The sequence below is a fragment of the Bidens hawaiensis genome, unplaced genomic scaffold, assembly GCF_021521415.1.
Source record: "Bidens hawaiensis isolate Kalapana, Puna unplaced genomic scaffold, B.hawaiensis_p1.1 tig00004973_1, whole genome shotgun sequence".
In the NCBI taxonomy this organism is placed as follows: domain Eukaryota; kingdom Viridiplantae; phylum Streptophyta; class Magnoliopsida; order Asterales; family Asteraceae; genus Bidens; species Bidens hawaiensis.
In genome coordinates this window covers 695949-712152 of record NW_027491313.1, presented here as the reverse complement: position 1 = coordinate 712152, position 16204 = coordinate 695949, and positions in this window count along the sequence as shown.

Here is a 16204-nt window from a genome sequence, read left to right as displayed (position 1 = left end):
CGTGGCAAAACGTCCGCCACGTGTCGCCACACGGCGTAACGCATGCCACGTGTCACCACGTGGCAGGTCTAGTGTGTGACTGGCCAGGCCTACGTCGCGCTACGCGACGGGGCAACCAAGGAACCCATCGCGTACCGCGATGGGATCCAAAATCTTTCCTATAAATAGCAAGGTCCGGGTCTTCACAATTCACACCAAAATTTTAGCATATCTCTCTCTCTAAACATCTCACTACACCTCGAAAACCGTGCCTTTGATCCACCTCGATAAGCGTGCCCAATTCCTTGTTTTCCATGCCATTCCTCGATTCTCGTGCTATTTTCCGACGACGTGTATATCAAGAAGGTGATCCCATACCGACGTCCCGACGATCGTTTCGGAGTGTGTGCCGTGAAGTATTGGTGCCTCGAGAACCGTGCAAAGGAGCGTTAAAGACTGGTGATTTCGTTTAACGTAGAGAAGTGTTGATCAAGTGGCAAGGGAGTGCTGCTCAAATCCTTAGGGTTCCCAAAACGCCGATAAGGTTAGGCATAATGTCAAACGAATATAATATAATATTATATTAAAGGCTTAATGCCCTAAGTCGAAATTATATACCTCGAGAATAATGATATAACAAAGAAAGGAAATAAAGAAAAGAATTGTGTATATATATATATATATATTTGAGTGTTATATGAATTCTTTGTTATAACTATTATTATTATTTAAGTATAATGAGTATTCTTAAATAATAAAGAAAAGAATACGTTTCTTAAAGAAAAAGAAACGTAGGGTTTTATAATAAACTAAAGGTTTATAAATAATACTTTTAAACTAAAGGTTTTCAAGTAAATGAGAAATGAACTAAAGGTTCATCGAGGTAAAATAAAGACTAAAGGTCTTAAGCCGGATTTTATATCTGACTAACAAATGGTTATACTCGTACTATAGGTGCGAGATAGCAAGAAAGAGACTCAAGGACGGTGTTGGAAACCGATCCCAATAAAAGGTGAATACGCCGCACTTTTACAAACTTGTTTTTAAACAAATAAATGTGTTATGTGTAAATCTTTACATGAGACCAAATGTCTCTAAAAAAATTACGAATAAGAGTAAAATCCTAGCCCTCAGGCTGTAGTATACGTTTGTCTGGATCCTTACATATGTGGTTAAATGCGGTGGGCACATCGCACCACGCCTGGTCACGACCTCCAGCCACGATGGGCCGAACCAAAGTATGTTCGAGTGAGAATGATCTTGTGTATATTTATGGTACCCAAGTATGTCGAAACGCTGCGGTGTTTTGCTGGGGTGACCTAGTGTAGAGACTTGAATTTATAATGATATTGTTTTAACTGTGTTATTCCTAAGGCAAGATGGGCCGAGGCTTGCGTAACCCTCGAGGGGTAACAAAGTAAAAGAAAATATTTTTAGCGTCAGCAATTCACCAGAAATCATTGCTGACGTATTTTTATAACATTTTGCAGGTAACAAACCCGATGGCTCGGATATTTTGTTTAATTATTAAAATATGATGTTTTGTTAAACTTATAAACAAGTAAATCTAAACGAGACTTTCGTCTCGTCTTTTTGTAATGTAAATATTTTAACTTTAAATCCACATGTTTTATAAAGTCTTCCACTAATAACCCGTTACTCTGATATATTTACAAATGTGGTACCAACTGTTGAGTCGCACTCCTAGGCCTAAGATAGGGGTGTGACAGGTTGGTATAAGAGCCATCGATCTTAGCGAATTGGGTATCATAAAACAATACCCAAGCTTCGATCCAAGCATAGGAAAATATTTTACTTGTTTATTTGAATAGGGATAAGATTGGCTGGTAACCCTTTCTTTCCCTCTCTACATTCTAAACCACCCATCAAAGATGAATTATGAGAAAATAATGGAGTATTATGATCGTGAAGCAAGAAGGGCAAGAAAATATTACAAGTTCCCAAAGGACATCATGAGTGAAGATTATTTTGAGGCATTCTTTAACCGAGACCAATACATTGAACGAACCAAACCAATATACTTCCCTGGAACTGAGAATTGTCCAATTAAATTACCCGATAGTCCACCACCACAAAGAATCGAACCACCAAGACACTCAAGTTACCATCCACCAACAATGCCCATATACCATCCCCCTGAAATCCCGACGTACCACCCATCGGCGATCCCGACTTATCAATCATCGAAAATACCGCAATACTTTCCCACCGGCTACTTACCAAATCCACACCTGTCTTTTGTCTTCCTTTCAAACCGACCAATCAAGGAAGAATAGAAATCCCCATCCTCTGACTGGATGCAATGCCACTGCGATCAATGAAGGTGGCATACTGGAAGCTCTACCGCTCTCAAATTCAACTCGCGACCCAACAATGGCGAAGGGTCATCCCGCAAACCAAGAATGAGGGTGATGATGCCTTACGAGAGTTTCAAAATTCCCTCAATGATCAACAAGGCCACCCAGTATATGGAAGAGGAGGAAGAACCTATGGAGGAAGAGGAGGAGGACCCCGAAGAAGATGAGGATCCTGTGGAAGAGTCCGAACCGGAAGAAGAGCATCCTGACAATCCCAACGAGATATCAATGGATGGATCACTCACTTCCCACAACCTAAGCTACGGTTTCTGATGTGCTAAAAGTAGTCAAATAATTATTAACTAAATTACGCTAATCTAGACACTAAGTAATACTCTAGACTCTTTAAACTCGACTAAGCTACTGATCGGCAAGTGAACCGATCGACTCTAGTATAACTAAGTAAGTCCGGATATCGAACCCACGAGACTCTTTAAATTACGTATATTAACTAATTAGACTCGACTAACTGACACGACTATTTAATTATTATTATTATTAAAGGGGGTTTTACTTAAAAACTAAATTTAAATTAACTATGAAAAATAAGTAAAATAAACAAAAGACAATGTTAATTGATTTATATAAGATGACGATGAAAAACCACCTAGGCTAGAATCCCCAAAGTTACGGTTATTAATTAAATGGAAAACTCACATTATGGAACTGGGATCATAAAATAGACCCTTTACGAAAACCCGAACATGACCCTTGAACTCCAAGAAGACGCCTATGGATTTCTAACAAGTTTTAAGATTCACCAGTTTTATGAATTAAACTTCCTTACGGTTATTTAATAATTTATGTCTAAGTATCTTATGACGAAATCCTACCTTACAGCGCGGAAATCAAAGATAGTTAAGAAGACTCAATTGACTTAATAGACTAAGTTGACAATCAAACCTAGACGGACTCCTTACGAAGAACTAAATCTAGCAATCCTGATCAACAAAGATCTATCAATAACCTATCACCTTACAGCTTTCTAGGCTAACAGCTCACTTTTATCTATTTAATTAGTTTTATTGTTTCTACGATCTTAATGCATATCAATCATAAACTAGTCAAGAACACATAGTAAATGACCTAACAAAACCATATCCTATGAAACAATTACCAAGGGCAATGTGAAACAATAAATCTAAGTAAATAAAACCAAGCAATCATACGCATCAATCAATTCAAACTTAACAGTTTACTTAGAACATAAAATCCATAACGAAAAGAAATCCCAAATAAAATCAAACCAACCAAAGGTTCATCACAAGCCTAGGCAGTCTAATAAGTTTAGCCTAACATCTTAAAGTCAAAGAAACCTAAATAATTAAGTTCAACAACGAAGCTCATAATTAAAATAATAAATTCAAACCGAACTATAATGATGCTTGGTTGAGTAAGTGTTGAACCCAAACGATCTCGGCTCGAATCAATGTGCTTTCTTTCTATACAATATTCTTCTTGAGGCTCCCTAATCGAACTCCAATCAGCCGTCAACACCCTCTCTGTTCGTTTTTTCCCCAATCAATAGATTAACAATACCTTTTATATTTGAAACAAATTACAAAACTCACATGGGCCGATCTCTTGAGTTTTGGGTCTGTTATCTTTTTTGTGGGCCACATAACAAATTACTAAACCAAGTAATACATGATCATATCTTTCCCTCTTGTTCAACTTGGTCGATGTTGACTTGGATTTTCCCAAGTGATGATCTGACATTATTATCACAGCAACATAAAAATTCAAGTAGTACATTTAAAAACCCACATATGAGCCAACTAAGAATCACTACAACAAAAAGGGCTATTTAATACGCACAAAAGCGTCCTAAAATGCTATTTTATAGGACCTTTCATTTAATAGGACCAACGAGAAAACCGTTTCATGTAAAGGGGTTGTAATAAGTCTTGTAACTCAAAAAGCGTCCTGATATCCCAAATAAGATTATGAAACCAATTTTATGGTTGCATAATATATCTATTAACAACCCAAAAAGCGTCCCAATAAAAACATATTAGGACACTTTAACAATGTTCTGACACATGCTTACCTAATTGTAAACTTTTGATACACATGCAAGCGTCCTTAAAATTTAATTTATAGGACTCTTATGATGGAACATTATACTACCAAGAAAAGAGTCCTAATATCCCAAACAAGATTATGAAACTAAATTTTATGGTCGCATAATATGTCTATGAACAACTTAAATAACGTACTAAAAACATATTATGACACTTTTACGATGTTCTAAAGTTTAATAGGAGAAAAATTCGAAGTCCTAACAAATCATATTATACAACCCTTTTTTAAACATCCACACACATAATTTTTTGATACGGTTATGGACATCTAAATAATGGTTTTTATTAAACAATAAAAAGACCATCAACATATATAATCCTAATAGTTATTGTGTATAAGATCAACTATTGAAAGAAATAAAAATTCATTATATTAAATAAGCTTATTCATAGAAAAAAAACATTAAACATAAATAAGTTATAACATCATCCAACATAAACTCTTGTAACAGTCAATAAAGAAATTAAAAGCAATAAAAGAAACAAACATCATAAAATCCAGAGTCATCATGCATAAGCATCAAGTTCCATGTTATTAAAATTATTCGTATCACAAGTTTAACAAATACATACCGAGATGAATGGACAAGGCCATGCGATGGATGCACCAATACATTCTTAATTGTGGAAAATAACACATATGGTCTCACCAAATTTTTATCTATTTTTATGGTACTTGAACATTTACCTCACACCAGTTTGGTCCGATCTTTGTACCACCAACTAGCTCATTTGGGTCCAAGCACTTCACTCATCCTCTTGCTACAGTCTCATTATGGTTTAGAATGCTTTTGAGGAAAACTTCATCTCCGACCAAGATTCTAGATTTCAACAAACAATTATTAAAATCGAGTCATTATAGTGCAAAAATCATTTTACAAAAAAAAGTTTTACACTAGCAGGCTAACATTTTATAGAAAAAATAATATGAAAAAAAAACGTCAATAGACATAGTTGTTTTCAAGTGTAGCCCAATGTAATCGTTATTGATCACCAACTTACAATCAATATTAGGATGAGTCTACAAGCTAAAAATTTAATCAATTTCGCAGCTTCTACATATCCTTATAAGTCTAAGAAAGTATCCAAATTACAAACTAATCCTCTTTTTGACCATGTACTTAATGCTAAATTAATTGAACTTAGTTAATGTTTGTCAAAGAACCATGTTATTTATATACAAATTCACCATAAGTATACACACCTGAAAACTCTCAAACAAGCATGTAGAGTTAGTTGCCCACCTTTGTATGCACTATCATAAGCTCTACCTCGACACCCACTACCTCTTCATCAGTAGTGTGCCATTATATCTAAAAAAAACAAAGAAAAAACAAAAAAAACTTTTATTATGTCAAGAACCATAAAATGTTATTGGATGTACTTGTAAACTTTCTTGGCATAAATGTTTTTGCTTTGAGCAATTTGAATAAAGAAATATTGGCTACATTATAGTTAATTAGTTGTTTTTGTAACACCATCAACAAAAAAGAAAGACAAAATCCACCAACACCCATTTTAAGAACTGAGGTTGCAAGATACTATGAGATTTATGAAAAATAATATTAAGCTAAAAGAAAAGGACCATGATATCCGTACCTTATTCGGTGAGAAAAATGTATAAGTATCGATAGTCTTTAACTCACACGCGAAACTTCTTTGGTGGCGGATTCATGTAGGCGGCGGTGCTTGATCAAGTTGTGGGGACTTCACGTGAAGAAGAGTTGGAGTGGTGGTGAACAACGACGTGTGACTACTGCGGCGCTAATGACCAAACAAACAACATGACGATGATGGTGTCTACTGTTACAAGGTATTATTGCATCTTGATGGTGGCGGCGGCTTAATACGGAAGAGTCGGGAAAGTCGGTAAACTAACAAAAGACAATGATTCGGTGATAGGGAGGCCTGGTGGTGGTGCATGCGTTTCCGAATCACCGGTGGCGGTGGTGATATACGATATAGAGAAACATAGATGTAGGCTATTCATATAATGGATGTAGATTGCTCCAATATTAACTTTCGGTGCAATGAAGTCGGTTATTTAAAAAGGAAACCATTTTGCTGTTACAAGGCATTTAATTGCTTTCAATGATTATTAACTTTTCTTTTAATAGTTCCCGACTAATATGTTGAACCACAATCAATTAATTCTTAATTCATTCTTAAAATTCATTATTCCAGTATCTCGTTTCTTTATATACTAATATGGTAACATAATATAATTATATATAAAAAAATAATAAAACATTAGATAGATAAATCTCTTAATTAATAATTAACTGAGTTAACTGTTTTATTTAACTGAGATTGTTATTGGTAACAAAACTAATAGTTGGGATTATTACCGGTCACATTGTTAGTTAGGATTATTATTGTCCAATAGTTATTAGTTGGGATTATTAATATCCAATTTTCTTTAATTTAAAACCTAATTTTTTTCATCTTTTAACTGCATATACTAAAATCAAAATAAACAAAAAAATAAAAAACATTATGTGGCACCTGCAGTTGAGCTTTTTTTTATTATTAAAATAATGTATTTTATTCTAGATTTGCTACATAATGTATTAATTTTTTATTTTTTGATTAGTCGTTCTTCAAGATATTTGCTACTGATATTGAAGAGAACTTTTTTAAATTGTTTTCTTTTTATTTATTTTTTATATTTTCTAATTTTGATATGGATGTTGCTACACCTTCTATTAACTTGCTTTCTAAATAACTATTTTTAAATTTTGCTACGGATTTCTCTACCGGTTTTATTTAATTATTATTAAAATATTTTTTTTCGAGTTTGCTACAAATTTTTTTATAAGTTTTTATTAGGTATATATTTTCTTGGTTTTGCTACAGATTTCACTACGGATTTTAATTGCGACGAAATATCCATAGCTAACGCGTAGCAAATTGTATTCGTAGCTAAATCATAGATAATTCGTAGCAAAATTTTGCTACCGATTATGTTCGTAGCAAAAAATCTATAGCAAATACCTATTTTTGTAGTATTGTGTCATATTACGGTGTATTAAAAAAAAGGGTTGGAGGAGGGAACCCTTACCCCGGTACCCATTTGGATACCCATCACCCACCCCGCAAGAGGTATGACGCCGGTAAAACACCTCCATTCAGTCCGCGACAGATCTGGGCCGACCCTTAGGATCGAACCTGCGCCACTACGGCTTCCCTGTCTTAGTAGAACTTCATTGGTGACGGGTACCTCAAGGCCGCCCGGAGTGGGATTCGAACTTGAGACCTCCCATAGGAAATCCCAAGCCTTATCCAACCCAGCTAGACACCAATTGGTTATTACGGTGTATTACAATAACACCAAAATGGTTAAACGTCATGTAAAGGTTAAAATTATAAGACCCAAGTGTCAAGTGTCATATTAAGTTACGTTATATTAAAACTCTAGTGAATAAGCGTCCTATAAAACAGATGTTTTATGATTACAATATCAAGTGTCCTATTACGGTGTATTATAATAACACCACAATGATTAAGCGTCCCATAAAGGTTAAATTAGTTATAAGACTCAAGTGTCAAGTGTCATGTTAATTTATGTTATAATAAAACTCTAACGAATAAGCGTCCTATAAAACAAATGTTTTATGACTCAAATATCAAATGTCCTGTTACGGTGTATTATAATAAAACCACAATGATTAAGCGTCTTATAAAGGTTAAAGTTATAAGACCATAGTTTAAAATGTCCTATTAAGTTATGTTCTTATATGACTTCGACTAGAAAGGGTCCTATAATACCGAAAATTTATGACTTAACTACAAAGTGTCCTATTAACTTATGTTATAATAAGGCCTCAGTGATCAAGTGTCCTATTACATTACCACTTAATGGGACATCAACAACTAAATGTCTTATAGATTACTTTATTAGGATTTACATGTTAAGTGTCTTATTAAGTTATATGATAATACGACCCCAAAGAATCATCCATCCTATTAAATAACTTTTAGGAAACCGGTTCTGTAGTGTATATTGTAAAAGGACCCCAAATATTCATTTGTTCTATTAAATAGATTTTAGGACCCTATTTTACAAGCGTCCCACATAAAAAGTCCTAAAAAGCCCTTTTTGTTGTAGTGAATACTATTCAATAAAAACCCGGCTCAAAAGTACTTCAAAGTGTATGAAATATTTATATAATAATGTTTAATTTTAGCTCATATCAAATATCCCCACACTTACTCTTTTTTCGTCCCTGAAATAGTCTAATGCAATGGAATCCGAATCGAAAGATATAGTCTTAAAAACATATAGGTTAATTTTAAAGCTCATAAAAACGCAAAAACCGCGATAACCGATATTGTTGTCCACTTAAACCCATGCCTTAATCTTTACAGGGACAAATATGAGCCGACAATAATAGTACTAAGTGGTTTACACAATTAAGACCCGCTTATTTTCAGCTTTTGCCGGACCAGACCACCCCAACTTGACTTAAACCTCAAAATTAGCAGATTTAGAACTTTTGTTGCTCTATTTTTTTCATGAATAGTTAAGACGATCAAGGGTATGGTTTATCCACCTAAACTTAAGCATCAAAGTCTACCAAGTAGCCATTAGATACTATTAAGGTTCAATTAATTTATAGCTTGTGTTCCCCACTACATGACATACCCCCGTTATCAAGCAACACCCCGAACCCTTCACCATAGGTGAGTATGCAAAATTTCATCTGTAGGGCTTGCATGTAGGTGTCCCTTGTGGTCCGTTTCTTAATGGTAATGAGACGCGAGCAAGGGGACAGGAATTGTGAATACCCAGATGAATTGCATACAGACCTATAATCTCTGGACCCGAAGCATCCCATCAATACAAGATTTAAGGTTATAAAACCATACGCCAATGAGGTGTAAAACACTAAACTAGCAGTTTTAAGTTTATATCAAAGGCTACACGACATACTCTAACGTTAAACCTACCCAAGCATCATATGATAACGTATTCAGATTTTAAAACTCATAATATTTCCACTTTTTCATACCAATAATTGAGGCTTGAGTATGACCCGACCTTTCATTACTTATTTTCCACGGACAAAACGCTTTACCCACAAAAGATTTCCGTTTTAACCATTTTATCAAATTTGCCCTTTCATTTTCAAGGCTGAGGCTACCGACACATTCCAAGTTAAGTGCGCTTTCTATTGTTTATCTCATATTATTAGTAGTTTGAAAAACCAATTTCTGATAAAATCATCATCTCCCACTTTAACGCAACAAAACCTAGACTCAAGGGACATTTTTAAAACATTTTTTAACATTTTTTTAAATTATTTTTTATTTTTTTTAAACCAAATACGAAAACAAAAACAAAACTAAAATTAGTTAAAACAATTGTGTCCCATCCCAACACTTAAATTTTGCATTGTCCTCAATGCAAGGATAAGGACGACTTAAAACAAAAATAAAACAAAATAAAGTCGGACTACAAAAAACTAAAGACTTCAAAAAATAAAAACTAAAGCAAAATAAAAAGTTAACAAGCTAGATAATGGAAAAGACTTAGCTGGTAATTTGCGCATGAAACATGATGCCAAAGTCTTCTTCCATGAATGCCTTCCAACTACGAACGTGATCAGCGAATAGTAACTCCTTCTCTCACACACGAACGTAAGCGGCAAAAATTCAACAAACAATATCTAGAAATATATCTTATCAAACTGATAGATATTAAGCATTCAAAATATTTTCACCAACCGACAAATATATAAAATAATCATGAGTAATCAGAAGCAAATAATAAATATAAAGTATACGGCTCCACTGCTACATCATCCCCACACTTGTCTTTTTCATTATATTCTTCCTTGGGATCGTTTCTCTAGCTCACTCAATCTTCAAACTAGCAAAACTTAAAAACGCAAAAAACAAAGACGAACTACAAAAACTACGTTAGTGACTCGATTAAATATACAAAGTCCGCGAAACCTCCCCACACTTGAACTTAATCAGGAGGTTTCTCCTTTATCTGGACCCTATCTAACCCATTTAGTTCCACCTGAAATTTATCAAACATTAATATATCAATGATGGAACCGCAAAATATTAAATTAGAAATAAAAGTCAATAACGGGTCAGACCACCTATATTTAAACTTACCTGGCAAGAGCCGAATGTGTTGTAAGTATCGAGAAGACTGGTCGTGTTTGACATGCAAAGGTTTTTTCATTCCTGTAGACCATCTTCTAAAGTATACGCAACTTCGGTTTTCAGGTAACCTATCATCCTCGGCCTTATCCCGTGGTTTTGATTCCTGATCAGCATTCAAAACACAGTCCACGGGCCGGTAATGGTGTTCTTCCTCTAACACCACATCCTCATCTACATTGTCCTCTACAAGTAGGTCCTCGAAAAACGCAACATCCTCATTAACGTCCAATGTACCCCCCTCGTCACACTCTGACAATCCATCCAACTCCAGATCAAGGAATTCATCTTCCTCACTCAAGTCATTCACAACCTTTTCCTCAACGCCAAACGTCAACTCAAGTGAATCCCCCAAATCCACGTCATCATCTATCTCTTCTTCCTTCACTAACGACCTCTGATAAGCAGCCCACTCTTCTTCGTTTATCTCATCATCAGAGTCACTCCAAAAATCAATAATATGTGAAACCGGAGGTGGGACTTCAACATCCATTTTTGTCTCCGTTACTTGAGTGATCTCCTTATCTGATTGCTCAACATATTCCAAGGATCTGAACCTCTCCATTTCATCTTCTTCATCCAGTCTTCTAGAAATTTCTTCTACTTGACGTTGGAGATCTGTAATAATATCCTAGGGATTTTTGAAGATGGTATCATGCTCAACGAGCATCTTTTGGGTATCTGTAGCCATGTATTGGACCAACATCTTTTCTATCTTACCCATAGCAGCTACATCCTCATCAGAAAGGCTTTTAGAAAATTGATCATAACACTGCTCCTGGTTTTGCTGAGGCTGCTGATACGAATTATCAAAATATTACGGAAAAGGTCCCTGTGAAAAATTTTGTACCGGCTGCACAGAAGGGTTAGTACGATTATATGGACATGCACGAGTCATATGACAACCAGCGCATCTATAACAAATAAAGCGAGAACCCTTTTATGGACAATCATAGTGTAAATGAGGATCACCACATGTATCACAATTAAGGTAACTATTGTATGGACATTTAATGGTAAATTGAGTTCCATTACAAATGTCACACATAATTACAAGAATCTAAACAAGCAAAAGACACGGACAACTAGACACCTACGAATCAAAGAAAAATAAATAAATAAATAAATAAACACGTAATTATCTAATTAACTAAAACCCTAAAAACTCAAAAGCAAAAACACAATGGCACGTATATAGCAAGTAAGTCTAATCGAAGCTAACAACGCAATCGCCAAGAGTCCCCGGCAACGGCGCCAAAAACTTGATGTGCTAAAAGTAGTCAAATAATTATTAACTAAATTACGCTAATCTAGACACTAAGTAATACTCTAGACTCTTTAAACTCGACTAAGCTACTGACCGGCAAGTGAACCGATCTACTCTAGTATAGCTAAGTAAGTCCGGATATCGAACCCACGAGACTCTTTAAATTACGTATATTAACTAATTAGACTCGACTAACTGACACGACTATTTAGTTATTATTATTATTAAAGGGGGTTTTACTTAAAAACTAAATTTAAATTAATTACGAAAAATAAGTAAAATAAACAAAAGACAATTTTAATTGATTTATATAAGATGACGATGAAAAACCACCTAGGCTAGAATCCCCCAAAGTTACTGTTATTAATTAAATGGAAAACTCACGTTATGGAACTGAGATCATAAAATAGACCCTTGACAGAAAACCCGAACAGGACCCTTGATTTCCAAGAAGACGCCTATGGATTTCTAACAAGTTTTAAGATTCACCAGTTTTATGAATTAAACTTCCTTACGGTTATTTAATAATTTATGTCTAAGTATCTTATGACGAAATCCTACCTTACATCGCCTCCTCACCGAATGATTGGGTAGCATACCGCACAGCTTGGTCGGGACGACATTCGCTAATTCGGATAATTTTGTCCATCGCGGTTATCCATTGGAGAGTAGCTATTGCCTCTCCCAAGCCGGTTAGCTCCGGTGGATCACAGCCTTTGAAAGACTTATAGTTGCACCCACCTCGGCCCCTTTTCTTGTCATCAACCTTCACTGACTTAACCACGCTTGATTCTCCCCCCCTCATCATTCTTCTTACCATCTCCTTCCGCCCTTTCAGCGGTTCTTTCACGGCCTCCAGCAGACCCTTCAACATTCCAGTTCTTCGCAGCAGCTGCTACCCGCTTGAGCAATGGCAGCTTGAACAGCAGGGTCAAGTTGATACCCTTCGTTGTTACTCGGATTTCCACCGGCTGCACTTCCCTCGCCTTCATTGTTAGTAGCAGCCTCTACTGACGGCTCTCGGGCAACACGTGGCCTACCACGACGTCCTGTACGCCCTCCTTTTCCAGCAGATATCCTAGCTCCAGCCATTCTTATTCTATAAGGAAACACAAACATCATCACTTAAGAAACCACTTAGTACAAGGATAGTAAGGCTAACATGTAATAACAGTGGCCAGCTGTGATTTGCTGATCACGTTACTTTCCGTGTCCTATACACTTCCTCTTATGAGTCTATTTGTGCTAGTTCTATTTCTAACAGTTAGACAATCAAACATTTCATATCATCACATACCCTATCCCTAGCAATTAAGCTAGCATTCATAAATTCTTTATTTAGCTACTACGCAAACATTTATTCATCATTCTACTTTACATGTGAATTTAATCACATACTTTACCTTTGCTTAGCTTGCTTGAGTGACACATGGCATTCTCGTACTGACATCTTCTTTCTTTTGTTACTTTAATTCCATTCTCTGTTCGATTCTAAGCATGTAGGATGCTTAAATCTCTCGAACTTTGCTCTTATACCAACTTGTAAGGCCCCGTTACCGGTAGCCCTACTTTAACATTGGATTTACTCATAAACACAGTTCATAATATCAGAGTTAATTAAAACATTCGCGGATAATATAAAAGTCAACCATTCATTACAAACATCCATAACTTGTCTTTCAAAAACATAACATAAAGCATAGTATTTCAAACATCACGACATATCTCCAGATGCCAGCCTCTTCGGATCCTGCTATGTGTCTTCCTCAAGCCAACTGCCTCAGTCGATTAGCCTGCGTGCATACTAAAAGTCAGCTACGCTGAGTGAGTTCTAGTTAATCATACAATCATACAATACATTCACATACTAGCATATGCACCCGGAGGTACATACCTTCATATCTTCTTACACACTTACTTACGTACGTATTTTCATTCTTTCTTTCGTACTTACTTACATACTTTCATTCATACGTATACGTTTTAAAGAGCATTCCGCCCTATAACCTTCGCCGATATTATTAGGGTCGGTTCCCTACATTCGCCGATATTATTAGGGTCGGTCCCCTACATTCGCCGATACTATTAGGGTCGGTTCCCTTCATTCGCCGACATTATTAGGGTCGGTTCCCTACATTCGCGCTACTATAACATACCTGTCATTTACATACTTTCCCTGACGATATGTGCAATCTCCGAAGAGCGTTCACGTACCATCAACATTTCATACATATATTGTTCATACATCATACATATTCATACATGAGTCATTCATACATCATACATATCAATCATACCTTTAACTAACACTTGACGGCACATGCAATATCCGAAGATCGTTCACGTATCGTCAAGCAATCGTCATATATAAATCATACAAGGCATATACTTACCACCTAAGGTAAGTGTATTGACTATCACATCGAGTATGCACACAGCCCCGAAAACATAACAAGGAAGTGGGGCTAGAAACTCACCTCGAGGCGGTTGCATTCACCGTTTACGGTTATCCCCTTCTTTAGCTGTGCACGACTAACTGTATAATAATAATACGTATCAATAACTATCACTACGCATATCGTCTTTCTAGTTTAATTATTACCCTCGACGAACGGGGGTCCGGGGGCAGCGCCCCTAGCAGCGGGGTTCTAGGGGCGGCAGCCCCTAGCGGGGTCCAAGGGACAGAGCCCCTGGCTGGGGTTAACACATTTTCCATTAGCATTTTGAATCATAGAATAATTTGTTACTTAAAAGTCCAAGGGCTTTTTTGTAATTAAATCATTCTTTTCCAAGTCCAGGGACCATTTTGTCATTCTGTTAAACTTCTAATTCGTTACATTCCTCTTAACGAACTGGTCATGGTAACGAACTGGGCCCTATAACGAACTGGACCCTCTAACGAATCAGTCCATATAGCGAACCAGTCCAAGTAGCGAACTGGACCTTCTAATTCGTTATCTCCTTTAACGAAGGACTATAACGAATTGGGCTAATTCGTTATCTTTTAACTATAGCGAATCAAGGGTAATTCGCTATCTTTTCCCCTAACGAACTGAAGCTAATTCGTTACATTTCTACAGACGAATCAGCTTAGCGAATTACTTCTAATTCGCTAGTTACCCCTAGCGAACTAGGGTTAGGTCAGGGAATGTCAGAACATTCCCTGAAAACCTCGTATTAACTTTTCCGGTGCCGCCTTTCCGGCGCCGCCGCCGGAAAACCGCGGATTCGCCGGAAAAATGAGTTTTAACTCGTTTTTCACCCTTGTTCGTCCCGTTCGATCCTGTAAGGCCCCGTTACCGGTAGCCCTACTTTCGTGTTGGATTTACTCATAAACGCAGTTCTAAATATCAGAGTTAATTAAAACATTCGCGGAATATAAAAGCTTTCATAAAACATTTCATAACAAAACACGTCTTGTCTTAAAACATCATTTTGTCTTTCAAAATAAACGAAACATTAAACTTAAACGTCTTGAGTCTTCCGATGCCAGCCTCTTATTCAGTGCCACGTGTCTCCTCAAGCGAGCTGCCTCATCCTACTCACATGCGTGCATACTAAAAGTCAGCTACGCTGAGTGAGTTCTAGTTAATCATACACTATACAATACACATAAACTTATATTCTTTCATTCATACTTTCATACTTTCTTTTGTATTAACTTACTTTCATATCTTACGTTATAAAGAGCATTACGCCCTACATTCCTCGAGTATTATTAGGGCTCGTTACCCTCCTTCCTCGAGTATTATTAGGGCTCGGTACCCTCCTTCCTCGAGTATTATTAGGGCTCGGTACCCTCTTTCCTCGAGTATTATTAGGGCTCGGTACCCTCTTTCCTCGAATATTAGTAGGGTTTGGTTCCCTAGTTCTCGAATATTAGTAGGGTTCGATTCCCTCTTTGTTACCATACAACCATACATCATACCTCGAGTATTATTAGGGCCCGGTACCCTCTTCGTAACCATACAACCATCCTTTCATTCTTTTATTAACTTTATCACATTCATACACATAAGCATACATATCATACTTACCTTATACTTAGCGTTACAACCTGACAGTACCTGCAATATCCGAAGATCGTTCACATACCGTCAAGCCATCATTCATACATATCACATCATTCACATAAGGCATACACTTATCTCTTAGGATAAGCGTATTAACAAACATATCGAGTATGCACACAGCCCCGAAAACATAACACATAATTGGGGCTAGAAGCTCACCTGAACACGGTTACGTTCACCGTTAATCGTAATCCTTTTCTTCAGTTGTGCACGGCTGACTGTATAACAAGTATACGTATCAATTAA